The following is a 23,873-nucleotide window of genomic DNA, read 5'->3' as shown; positions in this document are numbered from 1 at the left end:
CTGTGAGAAGTTGGCCCGATATGCAGCGTTCGCTATTCTAGCGACCGCTATGTATCGTTCCAAACGACCCTTATGATGATTGGTTGTAAGTCAACCTATAGACCAGCTATCCTAGTAGCGTGGATACGAGCAGTCTAAGGCTAAAGACTCGAGAGGGCGTGTTAAGCCAGCTGCTTACCACACATGTATCCCTTGAACACCAAGTGAAAGGACACCACACAAGTGTTATGAAAATAAAGAGGATATTTATTAAGATTCACAACAGCCCTGTACTCTTTATGAGGATAGGGTACTAAGCACAAACCAAATCTCTTAGGAAAATACTTCAAGTGCACAATTAAAACAAGTGTCCGAGGACACGGAAAGTTTAGAGGTCTCGGGCGGACCCGATAAGGCAAGTCGGAAGCGAGGGACTCAGGACCCTAGAGTAAAGAGGCTATGCAGGCACCGAAATGCCGAAGTTACCTAGCCACGAGGGCTGCGGCTGCACAAGTCTTACAGGCGTCGGGGGTCTTCGCTGACGAGCCAGGAGCCGGAAGAAAAGGAGTTGCTGGCCGGCGACCAGTGATGAATAGTTCGTAGAGATCCAAGCCTGGATCAGAGATCGTTGATACTTGAAAGCAGAGGGGACCAAGTTCGTACTACTAGCCAGTAGTCAGAGGGTACCAGGAGGGCACCGGTTGGCCGTCACCTCGACTAGGTGAGTGGGCGACGCTAGGCTCTGCAGTCTCACGGACCAGGAGGCGTTGTCGGCGACCAGGATGGAGGTGCAAGCTGTCCCACGAAGGATGATGCTGTCGGCGTCGCTGGGCCCAGGGTTGGGGCAACAAGCCTTGGCAGATCTCAGGGCCACGTGGTAGGCCTAAGATGGCATCTTGAATGGACCAGGAGGGTCCGGGGTGCTCCTCTCGGAAAAGGGAGCAAGGGCCGATCTGGAGCAACCAGACCAGCAGCGTTGTTTGTCGGTTGTCGTCAAGGAAGGGCACAAGCCAGCGGCTAGTGACCAGACAACGTGCTGAGCAGCGAGCAGAAGGGCCCTACGCAGATCGTGGAGATGCTGGGAGACTGCACTTCGGTGCTGGAGCGGCTCAGGGTCGGGGCTTCTCGGACCCCAGAGCACTCACCAGAGAATGGCTTCGATGGTCGTGCTGGTTAAGAAAGCGTGCAGGTTTTGATGATGGCCGGTCCCTCGAGGTCTCGTCGCACCCACAGATCACAGCTGAGCTGATGACGTGGGTAGAGGTCAGAGGTGCCAGGGAAGCCGGTTCTCGTCGAGCTGGGCCGTCGGATCCTTGAGGAAGGACTTGCAGCAAACCGCAGAGTTCTTAGATGGTGCCCGCTGATGCAGGGTGACTACTCCTTAGTCACAAGGGAGAAATCTTGAGAAGAGTCTCGAATGTCCTTTCGTAGAAAGTAGTTCTTGATTCAAAGATGATCTAATTTGGAAGGGTCCCCGCTCCGGCCTTTATCCTAAAGAAAGGGGTGGGTACATGACTAGGTCCTGCCCTAAGGGTGGGACCAGGAAGGGGGGTAGTTACACCCCTCTCCCCTGCCGGACTTTCCCCAGGCCAGGGCTGGCGCCCCTGGAACTGGTTCTGACCGGCAGATGCGTAGTGAGCACCGGGGTGCCACTCCGCAGTCACCTTCTCGCAAAAGCCCTACCTACCCAGAATACACAAACCCTGTCTGGGACGGTGCGAACACCGCCCTCGACAGGAAACCCTTTGTCCAAGCGCTCCTCGCTGGAAGGACTCCCAGCAGCAGGAGGTCAGACTCGTGTCTGTGGTGGCAGCATCCATTTTGTGGAGCTGAGGCTTTAGTTAACTTTAACCGGGGTTCACAGTTACGTACATGTCGTGTCCCTCTAGAAGGGCGGAATGCTAACCTCGTCGCTAGAATTGGTGAGAGGGCAGCATCCCGATTCGTATGACACCTTACTCGACATGTCTTGATAACGCGACACCGAAGTTACCGATGTGGTACGCGTTATCATGGAACAGCCATTGGGTCTTGGTTCCGCAAGCTGCAACCGGGCTCGGCTCGGGCCAGAACCTAGTTCACACGAGCCCACGCACTCTGCCTTCAGGATTGTCAAGGCCTGCCATAGGAGTGACTGATAGGAACTCGGGTGTCCATTGTATGGTTAGATATAGAGCTACTATACCTAAAGCAAAGGGTGATTCCACGACTTTGCCCCAGCTGTCATGCAGCCAGTTGTGTCAAATTTAGGAGGCCAGCCAGGGGTGGCATAATACATGCTGCAGCCCCTGGCGGCCCTGGGTACACCTATGCCCTGAGTTACAGGGTCTGATAAGGTGGCCCAGTACCAATTGGTAAATGCACCTAGGGTACATATCGTAATTTAGAAAGAGAACAGCCAGGCTGTGGGTCTGATTAGCAGGCCCACAGCCAGAGAAAGTCGTAAACCAGTGAAACAAAAGCAAAAAATCTGGGTGATCATAGGATTGCAGACCCTACTCTCCTACATGACCCCCCCCCCCAAACGTCGGAACAATAAGCTAACCTTGACCAGGTGAGTCTTCTTGTTCTAAGTGGAAATATCTGGAGAGCCCATCGGCATTGCCATGATCAGTACCAGGTCTATGTTCCACTGTAAAGTCCATCCCCTGTAGGGAAATGGACCACCTAAGCAGTTTGGGGTTTTCACCCTTCATCTGATTTAGCCACAAGAGGGGCTTATGGTCGGTCTGAATCTTGAAGTGAGTGCCAAACAAGTATGGCCTCAGCTTCTTCAGGGCCCAAACCACAGCAAAGGCCTCCCTCTCAATAGCTGACCAATTCTTCTCTCTAGGGGTCAGCCTTCTGCTTATAAAAGCAATGGGCTGGTCTTGACCATCAAAATTCAGTTGAGAAAGAACAGCTCCCACACCCAACTCAGAAGCGTCTGTTTGGACAATGAATGGTTTGGAGTAGTCTGGACTCTTAAGGATAGGCGCCGTGCACATGGCCTGCTTTAGGTCATCGAATGCTTTTTGACAGCTCGCTGTCCACTGAACCTTTTTTGGCATTTTCTTACTTGTCAGTTCATTTAATGGTGTCACAATGGAACCATAGTTCCTGACAAACTTTCGGTAGTAACCAGTCAGGCCCAAGAAAGCTCGAACCTGAGTCTGGGTGGTTGGAGGAGCCCAGTCCCTGATTGACTGTATTTTGCTCTCCAGTGGCTGAACCTGGCCTCCACCTACAAGGTGGCCCAGGTATACAACCTGTGTCTGCCCTATCTGGCACTTGGTGGCCTTGATAGTGAGGCCTGCTGCTTGCAGAGCCTCTAACGCTTTCCGCAGGTGGACCAGGTGATCCTCCCAGGTGGAGCTAAAGACAGCAATATCGTCTAGATATGCCGCACAGAAGTCATCCAGCCCAGTAAGGACTTGATTCACCAACCTTTGGAAGGTGGCAGGTGCATTTTTCAGACCAAAGGGCATCACCACGAACTAATAATGCCCACCAGGGGTAGAAAATGCGGTCTTAGGCTTGGCGTCCTCAGCTAACCTGATTTGCCAATACCCAGCTGTCAGGTCAAACGTACTTAGGTAGTTGGCCGAAGCCAATCTATCGATAAGCTCGTCTGCCCTTGGTATTGGGTGGGCGTCAGTCTTAGTGACTGCATTGAGACCCCTGTAGTCTACGCAGAACCTCATCTCTTTCTTACCGCCCGGGGTGTGAGGTTTCGGCACTAGAACTACGGGACTAGCCCAAGGGCTATCCGAGGGTTCAATGACTCCCAGCTCCAACATTTTCTGCACTTCACTCTTGATGCAGTCTCTAACGTGATCAGGCTGCCGGTAGATTTTACTCTTGACGGGCAAGCTGTCACCAGTGTCAACCTCATGGGTGCACCAATCGGTCTGACTGGGTGTTAGAGAGAACATATGTCTGAAAGACTGAAGAACCTGTTTACAGTCTTTCTGTTGATGTTCGGTGAGGCTGCCACAAAAGACAACACCATCTACCGATCCATCGTCAGGATTCTGAGTGAGCAGGTCGGGGAGAGGGTCACTCTCCTCCTCCTGTCCCTCATCTAGGGCCATGAGCAAACTCATGTCCTTCCTGTCGGCATATGCCTTGAGCCTGTTGACATGAAGCACCCTGTGGGGGCTCCGGGGAGTTCCCAGGTCGACCAGGTAGGTGACCTCTCCCTTTTTCTCCAGGATGGTGTAGGGCCCGGACCATTTGTCCTTGAGTGCTGCTGGGGCCACTGGCTCCAACACCCACACCTTCTGTCCGGGCTGGTAAACAGTCAAGACAGCCTTTTGGTCATGCCAAGCTTTTTGGAGTTCTTGGCTGGCCTTAAGGTTTTCAGATGCCTTCTCCATGTATTCAGCCATCCGCGAGCGGAGGCCAAGCACATAGTCCACTATGTTGGCTGCAGGCTTTTTGAGAGGTCTCTCCCATCCTTCCTTCACCAAACACAGGGGTCCTCTTACAGGATGTCCGTACAAAAGTTCAAAAGGGCTGTAGCCAACCCCCTTCTGTGGGACTTCTCTGTATGCGAACAAAAGGCAGGGAATCAGGACGTCCCATCTACGCCGAAGCTTTTCAGGTAGTCCATGAATCATCCCTTTCAGGGTCCTGTTGAATCTCTCAACAAGCCCATTGCATTGTGGATGATAGGGTGTAGTGAACTTGTAGTTGACACCACATTCCTTCCACATAGCAGTTAAGTAGCTCGACATAAAGTTTGCACCTCTGTCGGAGACGCCCTCCTTAGGGAAGCCCACTCTGGAGAATACTCCAACTAGGGCTCTTGCCACAACAGGTGCTGTAGTGGTCCTAAGGGGAATAGCTTCAGGATACCTGGTGGCATGATCCACTACCACCAGTATAAACTTGTGCCCTGATGCTGTTGGTGGTTCCATGGGACCGACGATGTCAATCCCCACCCGTTCAAAGGGCACCCCCACCACAGGCATTGGTATAAGGGGGGCCTTTGTCGTGCCACCTGACTTACCACTGGCTTGGCAAGTGACACAGGAGCGGCAAAACTCCTTGGTATCTTCGTTCATATGAGGCCAGTGAAAGTGTGAGACAAGCCTGTCCCACGTCTTCGTCTGGCCTAAATGACCTGCTAAGGGAATCTCGTGGGCCAAGGTAAGTAGGAAACCTCGCTGAGACAAGGGTACAACCAGCCTCCTGGTCATGCCAGGCTTGGGGTCTCTTGACTCAGTGTACAGGAGTCCATCTTCCCAGTATACCTTGTGGGTACCTGTGGCGTTCCCAGCAGCCTCAGCAGCAGCCTGCTGTCTGAGGGGTTCAAGAGAAGGGCAGTCTAACTGGTCCTTCCCCAGGTCTTCCCTTGAGGGTCCCCCTGAACCCAAGAATTCAACTTGATCAAGTTCGAACTCTCTCGGCTCAGTTTCCCTCAATTCCTGTAGGTCAGCCTCCTCTGAGACTTGATCCACGACCTGGGGCAAGGGGGAAGGCGCAGCCTTAACCCTACCGCTCTTTTTTTTGGGAGGTGTCTGGTCCGTGGTTCCAGGATCCAGCACCTGTTCAGTGGGGCATTTCCTGACCTGTGACCTGGTCACAGCGAACACATGTGCTGGCAAGCCTAACATTTCCATGTGAGTCCGGTGCTCCACTTCTGACCATTGTGATGACTCCAAATCATTGCCCAACAAACAATCCACTGGGAGGTCTGAACTAACTACAACCTTCTTTTGGCCAGTTACCCCTCCCCAGGAGAAAGCTACAATTGCCATACTGTGATTGGTAGTGACATTGCTTGCATTGGTCACCAGGAATTCTGTACCTGGCATGATCTGTCCAGGGTCCACAAAGTTAGGTGTCACCATGGTGACACTGGCACAAGTGTCCCTATAGGCCTGAGCCATTTTTCCATTTATGAAAGGTGTCTGTCTGTATTTGCCCAAAGTATTGGGACTTACGTCAGGGGACATATCCACATCCCCTGTACTGACAAGGACAGCCTGAGTGAGTGTACCAACTAAGTTGTCACGCCCCTCAGAACCCAGTGTTAACCCTACTAAACCCTTGGGAGGTGCACTACCACTGCTGGCTGTACTAGAAGGCACAGGTGCCTTAGGGGCTGCAGTGGCAGGAGTCTGCCCTCCTCCTTTCTTGGTGCACTCACTAAACCAGTGAGATTTACTTTTGCAGTACTGGCACCATCTTTTGGATTGGCCTTCTTTCTTCTTTTGGGGAGCCTGACCCCCACCCTCTTTGGGTTGTTGGGGACCTGTCGAAGACTTCTGGTCATTTTGTTCCCCCTTAGAATCTTTACCCTTCTGGTCTGCTTTCTTCTGACCACCTTGATTCTGGCCCTGGTTCTGTTTAACTCTTGTACGAACCCATCTGTCTGCCTTCTTTCCCAATTCTTGGGGAGAGGTCAGATCCGAGTCGACAAGATGCTGATGCAACAACTGGTTCTGACAATTGTTTAAAATTTGTTCTCTCATCATCAAATTATACAATCCTTGGTAATCAGTAACCTTACTGCCCAGCAACCAGCCCTCAAAAGCCTTAGTGGCACAATCGACAAAGTCAGCCCAATCTTGAGACTGCGTTTTCTGGGTATCCCTGAACAGCACCCTGTACTGCTCAGTGGTTATGCCAAACCCTTCAACGAGTGTATTCTTCAAGACGTGGTAATTATTAGCATCCTCTACCCTTGTGGTGAGGAGCTTGTCTCTTCCTTTACCTTCAAAGGAGAGCCACAAGATAGCTGCCCACTGACTCTGGGGAACTCCTTGCACAGTGCAGGCCCTCTCCAAAGCAGTAATCCATTTGTGGATGTCGTCCCCTTGTTTAAAGGGGGGCACTATCTTACCAAGGTGTTTCGTATCAAAACTCCTTTCCCTATTGCTAGGTACAATGCTGCCACCAGTGGGGACTACCCCACTTAACTGTTGCTCTCTAGCAAAGGCAAGCCTTTCTTTGGCCAGGGCAAGTTCTTCCCTTTCAATCCTCAGATTAGCTGCCCTTTCTTTAGCTTCGTACACTCTCCTCTGAGGGGACGTCATCCCTCTTTGAGAAGAGTTGTGAGAGCCATTGGTTTGAAGGGATCTGCCAGAGTCTCTTGACAGAGATCTGGCTCGTCCATTCCCAATGTTAAGCTGACCTGATAGTGGCCCCAGGGGTCCCCCAGTACCACTGTCATGTTTGCTTAAGTTGGACCTGCTTAGTCTAACGACTTCTACCTGTCCCTTATCTGCCTCATCCCCAGAGGGATCCTCATTCTCATCATCCTCTACATCTTCAGTCTCAGTTGAGAGGTGGATGAGGTCAGGATCGCCTCTGGTTCCCTCAAGGGGAGGCATGTCTCCTTCTGGATTAGAAGAGCTAAGAAGGGTCTCAGCTTTTCTGGCATCATAAGTCTCCAAGAGACCAATCAGAAAGGACGTTGTGGGGTTAGACCCCTGCTTGATCTTCCTGGAGTGACACACTTGTCTTAACTCCTTGAAGCTCAGCACAGTATATCTTGAAGGGATGACCTGTGGAGGGTCAACTGACACAAGGGGAGACTCGGAGTTTCCTCCTTTGTCCGACATACTGTTTCTAGTGTGGTGTAAGTGATGCACCTACCTACACTATGTGTTTACCTACTGATCCCTTGCTAAGAGTTGCAGCCAAGGTGTGCTAGGCCTTGAGGAGCTGCAACAGCTGGTTCAGTAGAACTCAGAGTATTCTTAGCTTAGTTATATGTACTAACAGTACTTATGTGATCTTTCAACAAGATATTCTTAGGATACGTGTGGTAAAAAAACAGCAAGCTCAAATCCCAACCGCTGCTCACCAATGTGAGACGTTGGCCCGATATGCAGCGTTCGCTATTCTAGCGACCGCTATGTATCGTTCCAAACGACCCTTATGATGATTGGTTGTAAGTCAACCTATAGACCAGCTATCCTAGTAGCGTGGATACGAGCAGTCTAAGGCTAAAGACTCGAGAGGGCGTGTTAAGCCAGCTGCTTACCACACATGTATCCCTTGAACACCAAGTGAAAGGACACCACACAAGTGTTATGAAAATAAACAGGATATTTATTAAGATTCACAACAGCCCTGTACTCTTTATGAGGACAGGGTACTAAGCACAAACCAAATCTCTTAGGAAAATACTTCAAGTGCACAATTAAAACAAGTGTCCGAGGACACGGAAAGTTTAGAGGTCTTGGGCGGACCCGATAAGGCAAGTCGGAAGCGAGGGACTCAGGACCCTAGAGTAAAGAGGCTATGCAGGCACCGAAATGCCGAAGTTACCTAGCCACGAGGTCTGCGGCTGCACAAGTCTTACAGGCGTCGGGGGTCTTCGCTGACGATCCAGGAGCCGGAAGAAAAGGAGTTGCTGGCCGGCGACCAGTGATGAATAGTTCGTAGAGATCCAAGCCTGGATCAGAGATCGTTGATACCTGAAAGCAGAGGGGACCAAGTTCGTACTACTAGCCAGTAGTCAGAGGGTACCAGGAGGGCACCGGTTGGCCGTCACCTCGACTAGGTGAGTGGGCGACGCTAGGCTCTGCAGTCTCACGGACCAGGAGGCGTTGTCGGCGACCAGGATGGAGGTGCGAGCTGTCCCACGAAGGATGATGCTGTCGGCGTCGCTGGGCCCAGGGTTGGGGCAACAAGCCTTGGCAGATCTCAGGGCCACGTGGTAGGCCTAAGATGGCGTCTTGAATGGACCAGGAGGGTCCGGGGTGCTCCTCTCGGAAAAGGGAGCAAGGGCCGATCTGGAGCAACCAGACCAGCAGCGTTGTTTGTCGGTTGTCGTCAAGGAAGGGCACAAGCCAGCGGCTAGTGACCAGACAACGTGCTGAGCAGCGAGCAGAAGGGCCCCACGCAGATCGTGGAGATGCTGGGAGACTGCACTTCGGTGCTGGAGCGGCTCAGGGTCGGGGCTTCTCGGACCCCAGAGCACTCACCAGAGAATGGCTTCGATGGTCGTGCTGGTTAAGAAAGCGTGCAGGTTTTGATGATGGCCGGTCCCTCGAGGTCTCGTCGCACCCACAGATCACAGCTGAGCTGATGACGTGGGTAGAGGTCAGAGGTGCCAGGGAAGCCGGTTCTCGTCGAGCTGGGCCGTCGGATCCTTGAGGAAGGACTTGCAGCAAACCGCAGAGTTCTTAGATGGTGCCCGCTGATGCAGGGTGACTACTCCTTAGTCACAAGGGAGAAATCTTGAGAAGAGTCTCGAATGTCCTTTCGTAGAAAGTAGTTCTTGATTCAAAGATGATCTAATTTGGAAGGGTCCCCGCTCCAGCCTTTATCCTAAAGAAAGGGGTGGGTACATGACTAGGTCCTGCCCTAAGGGTGGGACCAGGAAGGGGGGTAGTTACACCCCTCTCCCCTGCCGGACTTTCCCCAGGCCAGGGCTGGCGCCCCTGGAACTGGTTCTGACCGGCAGATGCGTAGTGAGCACCGGGGTGCCACTCCGCAGTCACCTTCTCGCAAAAGCCCTACCTACCCAGAATACACAAACCCTGTCTGGGACGGTGCGAACACCGCCCTCGACAGGAAATCCTTTGTCCAAGCGCTCCTCGCTGGAAGGACTCCCAGCAGCAGGAGGTCAGACTCGTGTCTGTGGTGGCAGCATCCATTTTGTGGAGCTGAGACTTTAGTTAACTTTAACCGGGGTTCACAGTTACGTACATGTCGTGTCCCTCTAGAAGGGCGGAATGCTAACCTCGTCGCCAGAATTGGTGAGAGGGCAGCATCCCGATTCGTATGACACCTTACTCGACATGTCTTGATAACGCGACACCGAAGTTACCGATGTGGTACGCGTTATCATGGAACAGCCATTGGGTCTTGGTTCCGCAAGCTGCAACCGGGCTCGGCTCGGGCCAGAACCTAGTTCACACGAGCCCACGCACTCTGCCTTCAGGATTGTCAAGGCCTGCCATAGGAGTGACTGATAGGAACTCGGGTGTCCATTGTATGGTTAGATATAGAGCTACTATACCTAAAGCAAAGGGTGATTCCACGACTTTGCCCCAGCTGTCATGCAGCCAGTTGTGTCAAATTTAGGAGGCCAGCCAGGGGTGGCATAATACATGCTGCAGCCCCTGGCGGCCCTGGGTACACCTATGCCCTGAGTTACAGGGTCTGATAAGGTGGCCCAGTACCAATTGGTAAATGCACCTAGGGTACATATCGTAATTTAGAAAGAGAACAGCCAGGCTGTGGGTCTGATTAGCAGGCCCACAGCCAGAGAAAGTCGTAAACCAGTGAAACAAAAGCAAAAAATCTGGGTGATCATAGGATTGCAGACCCTACTCTCCTACATGACCCCCCCCCCCAAACGTCGGAACAATAAGCTAACCTTGACCAGGTGAGTCTTCTTGTTCTAAGTGGAAATATCTGGAGAGCCCATCGGCATTGCCATGATCAGTACCAGGTCTATGTTCCACTGTAAAGTCCATCCCCTGTAGGGAAATGGACCACCTAAGCAGTTTGGGGTTTTCACCCTTCATCTGATTTAGCCACAAGAGGGGCTTATGGTCGGTCTGAATCTTGAAGTGAGTGCCAAACAAGTATGGCCTCAGCTTCTTCAGGGCCCAAACCACAGCAAAGGCCTCCCTCTCAATAGCTGACCAATTCTTCTCTCTAGGGGTCAGCCTTCTGCTTATAAAAGCAATGGGCTGGTCTTGACCATCAAAATTCAGTTGAGAAAGAACAGCTCCCACACCCAACTCAGAAGCGTCTGTTTGGACAATGAATGGTTTGGAGTAGTCTGGACTCTTAAGGATAGGCGCCGTGCACATGGCCTGCTTTAGGTCATCGAATGCTTTTTGACAGCTCGCTGTCCACTGAACCTTTTTTGGCATTTTCTTACTTGTCAGTTCATTTAATGGTGTCACAATGGAACCATAGTTCCTGACAAACTTTCGGTAGTAACCAGTCAGGCCCAAGAAAGCTCGAACCTGAGTCTGGGTGGTTGGAGGAGCCCAGTCCCTGATTGACTGTATTTTGCTCTCCAGTGGCTGAACCTGGCCTACACCTACAAGGTGGCCCAGGTATACAACCTGTGTCTGCCCTATCTGGCACTTGGTGGCCTTGATAGTGAGGCCTGCTGCTTGCAGAGCCTCTAAACGCTTTCCGCAGGTGGACCAGGTGATCCTCCCAGGTGGAGCTAAAGACAGCAATATCGTCTAGATATGCCGCACAGAAGTCATCCAGCCCAGTAAGGACTTGATTCACCAACCTTTGGAAGGTGGCAGGTGCATTTTTCAGACCAAAGGGCATCACCACGAACTAATAATGCCCACCAGGGGTGGAAAATGCGGTCTTAGGCTTGGCGTCCTCAGCTAACCTGATTTGCCAATACCCAGCTGTCAGGTCAAACGTACTTAGGTAGTTGGCCGAAGCCAATCTATCGATAAGCTCGTCTGCCCTTGGTATTGGGTGGGCGTCAGTCTTAGTGACTGCATTGAGACCCCTGTAGTCTACGCAGAACCTCATCTCTTTCTTACCGCCCGGGGTGTGAGGTTTCGGCACTAGAACTACGGGACTAGCCCAAGGGCTATCCGAGGGTTCAATGACTCCCAGCTCCAACATTTTCTGCACTTCACTCTTGATGCAGTCTCTAACGTGATCAGGCTGCCGGTAGATTTTACTCTTGACGGGCAAGCTGTCACCAGTGTCAACCTCATGGGTGCACCAATCGGTCTGACTGGGTGTTAGAGAGAACATATGTCTGAAAGACTGAAGAACCTGTTTACAGTCTTTCTGTTGATGTTCGGAGAGGCTGCCACAAAAGACAACACCATCTACCGATCCATCGTCAGGATTCTGAGTGAGCAGGTCGGGGAGAGGGTCACTCTCCTCCTCCTGTCCCTCATCTAGGGCCATGAGCAAACTCATGTCCTTCCTGTCGACATATGCCTTGAGCCTGTTGACATGAAGCACCCTGTGGGGGCTCCGGGGAGTTCCCAGGTCGACCAGGTAGGTGACCTCTCCCTTTTTCTCCAGGATGGTGTAGGGCCCGGACCATTTGTCCTTGAGTGCTGCTGGGGCCACTGGCTCCAACACCCACACCTTCTGTCCGGGCTGGTAAACAGTCAAGACAGCCTTTTGGTCATGCCAAGCTTTTTGGAGTTCTTGGCTGGCCTTAAGGTTTTCAGATGCCTTCTCCATGTATTCAGCCATCCGCGAGCGGAGGCCAAGCACATAGTCCACTATGTTGGCTGCAGGCTTTTTGAGAGGTCTCTCCCATCCTTCCTTCACCAAACACAGGGGTCCTCTTACAGGATGTCCGTACAAAAGTTCAAAAGGGCTGTAGCCAACCCCCTTCTGTGGGACTTCTCTGTAGGCGAACAAAAGGCAGGGAATCAGGACGTCCCATCTACGCCGAAGCTTTTCAGGTAGTCCATGAATCATCCCTTTCAGGGTCCTGTTGAATCTCTCAACAAGCCCATTGCATTGTGGATGATAGGGTGTAGTGAACTTGTAGTTGACACCACATTCCTTCCACATAGCAGTTAAGTAGCTCGACATAAAGTTTGCACCTCTGTCGGAGACGCCCTCCTTAGGGAAGCCCACTCTGGAGAATACTCCAACTAGGGCTCTTGCCACAACAGGTGCTGTAGTGGTCCTAAGGGGAATAGCTTCAGGATACCTGGTGGCATGATCCACTACCACCAGTATAAACTTGTGCCCTGATGCTGTTGGTAGTTCCATGGGACCGACGATGTCAATCCCCACCCGTTCAAAGGGCACCCCCACCACAGGCATTGGTATAAGGGGGGCCTTTGTCGTGCCACCTGACTTACCACTGGCTTGGCAAGTGACACAGGAGCGGCAAAACTCCTTGGTATCTTCGTTCATATGAGGCCAGTGAAAGTGTGAGACAAGCCTGTCCCACGTCTTCGTCTGGCCTAAGTGACCTGCTAAGGGAATCTCGTGGGCCAAGGTAAGTAGGAAACCTCGCTGAGACAAGGGTACAACCAGCCTCCTGGTCATGCCAGGCTTGGGGTCTCTTGACTCAGTGTACAGGAGTCCATCTTCCCAGTATACCTTGTGGGTACCTGTGGCGTTCCCAGCAGCCTCAGCAGCAGCCTGCTGTCTGAGGGGTTCAAGAGAAGGGCAGTCTAACTGGTCCTTCCCCAGGTCTTCCCTTGAGGGTCCCCCTGAACCCAAGAATTCAACTTGATCAAGTTCGAACTCTCTCGGCTCAGTTTCCCTCAATTCCTGTAGGTCAGCCTCCTCTGAGACTTGATCCACGACCTGGGGCAAGGGGGAAGGCGCAGCCTTAACCCTACCGCTCTTTTTCTTGGGAGGTGTCTGGTCCGTTGTTCCAGGATCCAGCACCTGTTCAGTGGGGCATTTCCTGACCTGTGACCTGGTCACAGCGAACACATGTGCTGGCAAGCCTAACATTTCCATGTGAGTCCGGTGCTCCACTTCTGACCATTGTGATGACTCCAAATCATTGCCCAACAAACAATCCACTGGGAGGTCTGAACTAACTACAACCTTCTTTTGGCCAGTTACCCCTCCCCAGGAGAAAGCTACAATTGCCATACTGTGATTGGTAGTGACATTGCTTGCATTGGTCACCAGGAATTCTGTACCTGGCATGATCTGTCCAGGGTCCACAAAGTTAGGTGTCACCATGGTGACACTGGCACAAGTGTCCCTATAGGCCTGAGCCATTTTTCCATTTATGAAAGGTGTCTGTCTGTATTTGCCCAAAGTATTGGGACTTACGTCAGGGGACATATCCACATCCCCTGTACTGACAAGGACAGCCTGAGTGAGTGTACCAACTAAGTTGTCACGCCCCTCAGAACCCAGGGTTAACCCTACTAAACCCTTGGGAGGTACACTACCACTGCTGGCTGTACTAGGGGGCACAGGTGCCTTAGGGGCTGCAGTGGCAGGAGTCTGCCCTCCTCCTTTCTTGGTGCACTCACTAAACCAGTGAGATTTACTTTTGCAGTACTGGCACCATCTTTTGGATTGGCCTTCTTTCTTCTTTTGGGGAGCCTGACCCCCACCCTCTTTGGGTTGTTGGGGACCTGTCGAAGACTTCTGGTCATTTTGTTCCCCCTTAGAATCTTTACCCTTCTGGTCTGCTTTCTTCTGACCACCTTGATTCTGGCCCTGGTTCTGTTTAACTCTTGTACGAACCCATCTGTCTGCCTTCTTTCCCAATTCTTGGGGAGAGGTCAGATCCGAGTCGACAAGATGCTGATGCAACAACTGGTTCTGACAATTGTTTAAAATTTGTTCTCTCATCATCAAATTATACAATCCTTGGTAATCAGTAACCTTACTGCCCAGCAACCAGCCCTCAAAAGCCTTAGTGGCACAATCTACAAAGTCAGCCCAATCTTGAGACTGCGTTTTCTGGGTATCCCTGAACAGCACCCTGTACTGCTCAGTGGTTATGCCAAACCCTTCAACGAGTGTATTCTTCAAGACGTGGTAATTATTAGCATCCTCTACCCTTGTGGTGAGGAGCTTGTCTCTTCCTTTACCTTCAAAGGAGAGCCACAAGATAGCTGCCCACTGACTCTGGGGAACTCCTTGCACAGTGCAGGCCCTCTCCAAAGCAGTAATCCATTTGTGGATGTCGTCCCCTTGTTTAAAGGGGGGCACTATCTTACCAAGGTGTTTCGTATCAAAACTCCTTTCCCTATTGCTAGGTACAATGCTGCCACCAGTGGGGACTACCCCACTTAACTGTTGCTCTCTAGCAAAGGCAAGCCTTTCTTTGGCCAGGGCAAGTTCTTCCCTTTCAATCCTCAGATTAGCTGCCCTTTCTTTAGCTTCGTACACTCTCCTCTGAGGGGACGTCATCCCTCTTTGAGAAGAGTTGTGAGAGCCATTGGTTTGAAGGGATCTGCCAGAGTCTCTTGACAGAGATCTGGCTCGTCCATTCCCAATGTTAAGCTGACCTGATAGTGGCCCCAGGGGTCCCCCAGTACCACTGTCATGTTTGCTTAAGTTGGACCTGCTTAGTCTAACGACTTCTACCTGTCCCTTATCTGCCTCATCCCCAGAGGGATCCTCATTCTCATCATCCTCTACATCTTCAGTCTCAGTTGAGAGGTGGATGAGGTCAGGATCGCCTCTGGTTCCCTCAAGGGGAGGCATGTCTCCTTCTGGATTAGAAGAGCTAAGAAGGGTCTCAGCTTTTCTGGCATCATAAGTCTCCAAGAGACCAATCAGAAAGGACGTTGTGGGGTTAGACCCCTGCTTGATCTTCCTGGAGTGACACACTTGTCTTAACTCCTTGAAGCTCAGCACAGTATATCTTGAAGGGATGACCTGTGGAGGGTCAACTGACACAAGGGGAGACTCGGAGTTTCCTCCTTTGTCCGACATACTGTTTCTAGTGTGGTGTAAGTGATGCACCTACCTACACTATGTGTTTACCTACTGATCCCTTGCTAAGAGTTGCAGCCAAGGTGTGCTAGGCCTTGAGGAGCTGCAACAGCTGGTTCAGTAGAACTCAGAGTATTCTAAGCTTAGTTATATGTACTAACAGTACTTATGTGATCTTTCAACAAGATATTCTTAGGATACGTGTGGTAAAACAACAGCAAGCTCAAATCCCAACCGCTGCTCACCAATGTGAGAAGTTGGCCCGATATGCAGCGTTCGCTATTCTAGCGACCGCTATGTATCGTTCCAAACGACCCTTATGATGATTGGTTGTAAGTCAACCTATAGACCAGCTATCCTAGTAGCGTGGATACGAGCAGTCTAAGGCTAAAGACTCGAGAGGGCGTGTTAAGCCAGCTGCTTACCACACATGTATCCCTTGAACACCAAGTGAAAGGACACCACACAAGTGTTATGAAAATAAACAGGATATTTATTAAGATTCACAACAGCCCTGTACTCTTTATGAGGACAGGGAACTAAGCACAAACCAAATCTCTTAGGAAAATACTTCAAGTGCACAATTAAAACAAGTGTCCGAGGACACGGAAAGTTTAGAGGTCTTGGGCGGACCCGATAAGGCAAGTCGGAAGCGAGGGACTCAGGACCCTAGAGTAAAGAGGCTATGCAGGCACCGAAATGCCGAAGTTACCTAGCCACGAGGGCTGCGGCTGCACAAGTCTTACAGGCGTCGGGGGTCTTCGCTGACGAGCCAGGAGCCGGAAGAAAAGGAGTTGCTGGCCAGCGACCAGTGATGAATAGTTCGTAGAGATCCAAGCCTGGATCAGAGATCGTTGATACCTGAAAGCAGAGGGGACCAAGTTCGTACTACTAGCCAGTAGTCAGAGGGTACCAGGAGGGCACCGGTTGGCCGTCACCTCGACTAGGTGAGTGGGCAACGCTTGGCTCTGCAGTCTCACGGACCAGGAGGCGTTGTCGGCGACCAGGATGGAGGTGCGAGCTGTCCCACGAAGGATGATGCTGTCGGCGTCGCTGGGCCCAGGGTTGGGGCAACAAGCCTTGGCAGATCTCAGGGCCACGTGGTAGGCCTAAGATGGCGTCTTGAATGGACCAGGAGGGTCCGGGGTGCTCCTCTCGGAAAAGGGAGCAAGGGCCGATCTGGAGCAACCAGACCAGCAGCGTTGTTTGTCGGTTGTCGTCAAGGAAGGGCACAAGCCAGCGGCTAGTGACCAGACAACGTGCTGAGCAGCGAGCAGAAGGGCCCCACGCAGATCGTGGAGATGCTGGGAGACTGCACTTCGGTGCTGGAGCGGCTCAGGGTCGGGGCTTCTCGGACCCCAGAGCACTCACCAGAGAATGGCTTCGATGGTCGTGCTGGTTAAGAAAGCGTGCAGGTTTTGATGATGGCCGGTCCCTCGAGGTCTCGTCGCACCCACAGATCACAGCTGAGCTGATGACGTGGGTAGAGGTCAGAGGTGCCAGGGAAGCCGGTTCTCGTCGAGCTGGGCCGTCGGATCCTTGAGGAAGGACTTGCAGCAAACCGCCGAGTTCTTAGATGGTGCCCGCTGATGCAGGGTGACTACTCCTTAGTCACAAGGGAGAAATCTTGAGAAGAGTCTCGAATGTCCTTTCGTAGAAAGTAGTTCTTGATTCAAAGATGATCTAATTTGGAAGGGTCCCCGCTCCGGCCTTTATCCTAAAGAAAGGGGTGGGTACATGACTAGGTCCTGCCCTAAGGGTGGGACCAGGAAGGGGGGTAGTTACACCCCTCTCCCCTGCCGGACTTTCCCCAGGCCAGGGCTGGCGCCCCTGGAACTGGTTCTGACCGGCAGATGCGTAGTGAGCACCGGGGTGCCACTCCGCAGTCACCTTCTCGCAAAAGCCCTACCTACCCAGAATACACAAACCCTGTCTGGGACGGTGCGAACACCGCCCTCGACAGGAAACCCTTTGTCCAAGCGCTCCTCGCTGGAAGGACTCCCAGCAGCAGGAGGTCAGACTCGTGTCTGTGGTGGCAGCATCCATTTTGTGGAGCTGAGGCTTTAGTTAACTTTAACCGGGGTTCACAGTTACGTACATGTCGTGTCCCTCTAGAAGGGCGGAATGCTAACCTCGTCGCCAGAATTGGTGAGAGGGCAGCATCCCGATTCGTATGACACCTTACTCGACATGTCTTGATAACGCGACACCGAAGTTACCGATGTGGTACGCGTTATCATGGAACAGCCATTGGGTCTTGGTTCCGCAAGCTGCAACCGGGCTCGGCTCGGGCCAGAACCTAGTTCACACGAGCCCACGCACTCTGCCTTCAGGATTGTCAAGGCCTGCCATTGGAGTGACTGATAGGAACTCGGGTGTCCATTGTATGGTTAGATATAGAGCTACTATACCTAAAGCAAAGGGTGATTCCACGACTTTGCCCCAGCTGTCATGCAGCCAGTTGTGTCAAATTTAGGAGGCCAGCCAGGGGTGGCATAATACATGCTGCAGCCCCTGGCGGCCCTGGGTACACCTATGCCCTGAGTTACAGGGTCTGATAAGGTGGCCCAGTACCAATTGGTAAATTCACCTAGGGTACATATCGTAATTTAGAAAGAGAACAGCCAGGCTGTGGGTCTGATTAGCAGGCCCACAGCCAGAGAAAGTCGTAAACCAGTGAAACAAAAGCAAAAAATCTGGGTGATCATAGGATTGCAGACCCTACTCTCCTACACAAGCCTCTCTGGTTTATAGTTAAGGAGAACTTGTGTCCTATTAACGTTTAGTTTGTAGCCAGATATTAGACCGAACTGTTCCGATGCTTCTGTTATTGCATTTAAGCATAGATTCTTCAAGCAAAATTGCGATCGCAATAGCTGCGAATTAGCTATTGTGATCGCAATTAACAGAAAAGCAATTAATGATGTGAAAAACACAGAAATTGCAAATTCGCAAAATTAAAATAGCAAAATCGCAAAATAAATGGCAGAATCTAGGAGGAACCCCTATAGCTAATCGGAAATAGCGAGAATCCATGGATTCTGCGATTTATTGTATGATTTCGCTAAATATTCGCAAACTCAATTCATGAAAACTCACAATTACCGGAAATTCAGGAGTTCAAGTTCAAGTTCAGTAATGCTTTCTAAAGGAGAGGTAGTTCTGTCTAAGGCGGAGGTAGGTGGGGAGAGAATTCCAGGTTTTGGCCGCTAGGTAGGAGAAAGATCTTCCTCCCATGGTGGATCTATTGATGCACGGGATTGCGGCGAGGGCTTGATTGGATGAACGAAGTTGGCGGGAGGGTGTGTAGAAGGACAGTCGTTTGTTGAGGCATTCGGGTCCTAGGTCGTGGAGGGCCTTGTGTGCGTGGGTAAGGAGATGGAACATTACTCTCTTGTTGACGGGAAGCCAGTGGAGATCTTTCAGGTGACCGGAAATGTGGGCTTGACGGGGGATGTCCAGTATGGGTCTGGCTGAGGCGTTTTGGATGCGTTGGAGTTTTTTCTGTAGTTTGGCTCTGGTTCCGGCGTAAAGGGTGTTTCCATAATCTAGTCGGCTAGTGACTAGTGTGTGGGTGACTGTTTTTCTTGTTTCGATGGGGATCCAGTGGAAGATTTTTTTGAGCATGCGTAGGATGTTGAAGCATGATGATGAAACGGCGTTAACTTGTCTGGTCATCGAGAGGGAGGAGTCTAGGATGAAGCCCAGGTTCCGTGCGTGATTTGTAGGTATGGGTGCTGTGCCCAGAGCCGGTGGCCACCATAAGTCGTCCCATGCAGATGGGGACGATCCTAAGATGAGGACTTCCGTTTTGTCCGAGTTTAGTTTTAAACGGCTGTTCTTCATCCATTCGGCTACTTCTTTCATTCCATCGTGTAGATTGGTTTTGGCGGTGTTGGGGTCTTTGGTGAGGGAGAGGATTAGCTGGGTGTCGTCAGCGTAGGAGATGATGTTGAGGTTGTGTTGTCGCGCGATGGTTGCGAGGGGGCTCATGTACACGTTGAAGAGGGTGGGACTGAGTGATGATCCTTGTGGTACGCCGCAGATGACTTCGGTGGCCTCTGATTTGAATGGGGGGAGGCGGACTCTCTGTGTTCTTCCTGCGAGGAACGAGATGATCCAGTCCAACGCTTTTCCTTGTATTCCGACGTTGCTGAGGCGTTGTATGAGGGTGTTGTGACAGACTGTGTCAAAGGCGGCGGAAAGGTCAAGTAGGATGAGGGCAACTGATTCTCCGTTGTCCAGTAGCCTTCGGATGTCATCCGCAGCAGCGATGAGGGCGGTTTCGGTGCTGTGTTTGGCTCGAAAGCCGGACTGTGAGGGGTTGAGTAAATTGTTGGATTCAAGGAAGGCAGCGAGCTGGCTATTGACGGCTTTCTCGATGACTGTGGCCGGGAAGGGGAGGAGTGAGATAGGGAGGTAGTTTTTAAGTTCAGAGGGGTCCGCTGTGGGTTTCTTCAGAAGGGCGCTGAGTTCTGCATGTTTCCAGCTTTCTGGGAAGGTAGCGGAGTTGAGGGAGCAGTTGATGACATTGCGGAGATGGGGTGCGATGATGGAGTCTGCTTTGTTGAAGATGTGGTGGGGGCATGGGTCAGTTGGTGAGCCTGAGTGGATGGAGTTCATCAGACGGATGGTGTCTTCAGTAGTGATTGGGTTCCAGGCGCAAAGGTTATGAGAGTGCTGTTTTGGTTCGAAGGTGGTTGGAGTGGGTTGTTCTACGGACAGGTTTTCAAAGCTGTTATGAATGTCGGCGATTTTGTTGTGGAAGAAAGAGGATAGAGAGTCGCAGAGGTCTTGGGAGGGAGTGATGTCGTTGGTGCCGGCGGTGGGGTTGGTAAATTCTTTGACTATGTTGAATAGTTCCTTGCTGTTTAGGGCGTTGTTGTCGAGTCGATCCTTGAATGCTGATTTCTTGGTGGATCGGATCAATTGGTGGTGTTTGTGGGTGGCGTTCTTGAAGGTGGTCAAGTTGTTAGTTGTTGGGTTTTTTCTCCAGGTTTTCTCGAGGGTACGACATAACTTCTTGGATTTCTTAAGTTCATCGTTGAACCAGGGGACCTTTTTACAACCTTGTTTGATCAGGTGGTTTTTCAAGGGTGCTAATTCGTCAGCGCTGTGGGTGATCCATTGTGTGAGTTTGGTGGCAGCTTGGTTTGGGTCCGATGATATGGCGGGGGGGGGTTTGGTTAAGCGATGTGAAGAGTTGGTCGGTGCTGATTTTGTTCCAGTTTCTTCGAGGAATAGGTTGTGGTGGGATGTGGGCTGTGGTCTTTTTGTAGCTGAAGTGAACGCAGCTTTGGTCCGTCCAATGGAGAGTTGTGTGATCGAAGGAGATGTGTTTGCTGGAGGTGAAGATAGGGTCGAGCGTGTGTCCGGCTAGGTGGGTGGGGGTGTCAACAAAATGTTTCAGTCCAAGATTGGCTAGGTTGTCCAGAAGGGTGGTGGTGTTGCTGTCGTTATTCTTTTCCAGGTGGAAGTTGAGGTCTCCCAGTAGAATGTAGTTCTCGGAGATGAGGGCATGTGGGCTGATGAAGTCAGTGATGTCTTCATTGAATTGTGTGCGGGTTCCTGGTGGTCTGTAGATGAGGGTGCCTCTAAGTGTGGTCCTGGGGTCGGTGTGGATCTGGAAGTGAAGGTGTTCGGCGGTCGCGAGGTTGTCGTCGGAGCTGGTCGTGATTCGGATGGTGTTCTTATGGGCGATGGCGATGCCTCCTCCTGTTTGGTTGGTAAGGTCTTTTCGGATGATCTTGTAGGTGTCCGGGATGGCTATGGCGATGTCGGGTGCTGATGACTCGTTCATCCAGGTTTCTGTAAGGAAGGCAACGTCCGGTGATGTAGTGTCGAGTAGGTCCCAGAGTTCAGTGGCATGTTTGTGGATCGATCGGGTGTTCAGCAGGATACACTTCAGGTGCTTAGAGTCGGAGTTGTGTTTGGAGGGGAAGGATTTGGCATGGGTCCTGATGCAGGCGAACTTGCAGGAGTGGCAGGCGAATGGTCCGTGGGTGTGTCTTGGGGTAGCAACGTAGCATTGTGGGGTGCATCCGGGGTTAAGGGCAAGGAGAGTAGCAGCGTCATAAGTTAAGTGGGTGGAATGGGTTTTGCAAGGGCCAGGGGGTCTGGCGCTGGGCGCGGTCCAGGCGCGGACGGGTGTAGACAAGCTTACCTTTGGCGCACCTTCGGCGCGCATGGGGCGCGACCGCTGCGCGTGAATGCTGCGCGTAGATGCATCTGTCATAAGTGGATGGTGGAGGGGGGTGGGGCGAGGGAGGAGCAGCTGGGAGGCGGGAGCGGGTGGAGAGGGCGGGCTCTGAGGCACAACAACAACAAAAATGGCGGCAGAAGCGAAACCAGAACCGGTTGGGGAAATTAAATAAATAACGCTGTGGGCAGAGAGGCACTAACGAAATGGGGCACAAGTAATTTATTCAATCTGGCAATGCGAGCGCTAGTCAGGGCAAAGCGGGCAAATGATAGAGGCAGGGTAATATAGTCAATCAATGCGAGCAGGCACAGTGAAGTACAATAAATTCAGGGCAGCAGGGCAGCGCTACGATACCCAGGCAGCAGAGCAGCACAGCGTTAGCCAGGCAGCAAAGTAGCACAGCGGTAACCACAAGAGACCAGGGGCCGTGGGGAGCGACCGCTTCTGACGAAGTCAAGACGGTCACAGCGCTTCAATCGGCGGGGAGAGCCTTGGCACTCAGTGGGAGGGAGGAGCAGCTGGGAGGCGGGAGCGGGGTGGAGAGGGCGGGCTCCGAGGCACAACAACAACAAAAATGGCGGCAGAAGCGAAACCGGAACCGGTTGGGGAAATTAAATAAATAACGCTGTGGGCAGAGAGGCACTAACGAAATGGGGCACAAGTAATTTATTCAATCTGGCAATGCGAGCGCTAGTCAAGGCAAAGCGGGCAAATGATAGAGGCAGGGTAATATAGTCAATCAATGCGAGCAGGCACAGTGAAGTACAATAAATTCAGAGCAGCAGAGCTGCGCTACGATACCCAGGAAGCAGAGCAGCACAGCGTTAGCCAGGCAGCAGAGTAGCACAGCGGTAACCACAAGAGACCAGGGGCCGTGGGGAGCGACCGCTTCTGACGAAGTCAGGACGGTCACAGCGCTTCAATCGGCGGGGAGAGCCTTGGCACTCAGTGGGAGGGAGGAGCAGCTGGGAGGCGGGAGCGGGGTGGAGAGGGCGGGCCCGAGGCACAACAACAACAAAAATGGCGGCAGAAGCGAAACCGGAACCGGTTGGGGAAATTAAATAAATAACGCTGTGGGCAGAGAGGCACTAACGAAATGGGGCACAAGTAATTTATTCAATCTGGCAATGCGAGCGCTAGTCAGGGCAAAGCGGGCAAATGATAGAGGCAGGGTAATATAGTCAATCAATGCGAGCAGGCACAGTGAAGTACAATAAATTCAGGGCAGCAGAGAAGCGCTACGATACCTAGGCAGCAGAGCAGCACAGCGTTAGCCAGGCAGCAGAGTAGCACAGCGGTAACCACAAGAGACCAGAGGCCGTGGGGAGCGACCGCTTCTGAGGAAGCAAAAGCAGGTGGTAACCATGAAGGAAAATAAAAAAAGAATTAAAAATCTAACGAGCCACAGGTGCAGTCCTGAACAAACACACTTAAGGAATCACAGTAGGAGCATGAGGACTCTCACAATGCCAGGACTCTACATGGTGGTCAGGTGGCGAAGGCTCCAGGCTGCAGCACGGAACAGACGCAGGATCCAGGAGCGAATATTCCAGCAGCAGGTCACCCTTCTGGGCCAAACTGCGGAGAAAATTTACTCCAAGATCCGCCTGAATGGGGCAATGATCATCAAGCTGATCCGGGACCTAGACCCCCTGATGCAGTACTAACAAGGAGGACCAATGCTGTGTCCACACATGTCCAGGTCTTGTACAGCCTGCACCTACTGGCCTCCGGAAGCTTCCAGGGGATAGTCGCTGTTGCAGGGGGATATCCCAGAGCGCCATGTTTAGCTGCCTAAGGAGTTTCCTGGAGGCAATGCTGACCTGGCTACACCACCACATCTAATTCCGGACCACCCAACAGGACTTGAATGAGACCAAGCTTCAATTCTACAACGTTGCGCAACTCCCACATGTAATAGGATGCATTGACTGTACCCACGTCCACATCTGCCCACCAGCATAAACGTAATACATGTACCGCATCCGCAAGTCCTACCACTCCCTCAATATCCAGATGGTGTGCAACGCTAAGACTATCATCACGGACATAGTGGCACAATACCCGGGGAGCACACATGACTCCTTCATATTCCGTCACAGCCACATGCACACACGACTGGCCAGGGGAGACTTTGGTGAAGAACACCTACTAGGTAAGTACACATGCCCCCAAAGAGTACACTGTGATCATGTAGCTGCGCAGAACAGGCACTCACCCTGTGCTTCTTTCATTCAGGTGACAGCGCCTGCGGTCTCCGTGAGTACCTCCTGACCCCATACCTCAGCCCTGCAACACCACAGCAACGGCGTTACAATGCTGCACACATACGCACAAGCAATTGCATTGAGAGGAAATT

Source organism: Lissotriton vulgaris, chromosome 2_1 (assembly GCF_964263255.1).
Source record: "Lissotriton vulgaris chromosome 2_1, aLisVul1.2, whole genome shotgun sequence".
Classification (NCBI taxonomy): Eukaryota; Metazoa; Chordata; class Amphibia; order Caudata; family Salamandridae; genus Lissotriton; species Lissotriton vulgaris.
Note: the sequence above shows the minus strand (reverse complement) of the source record.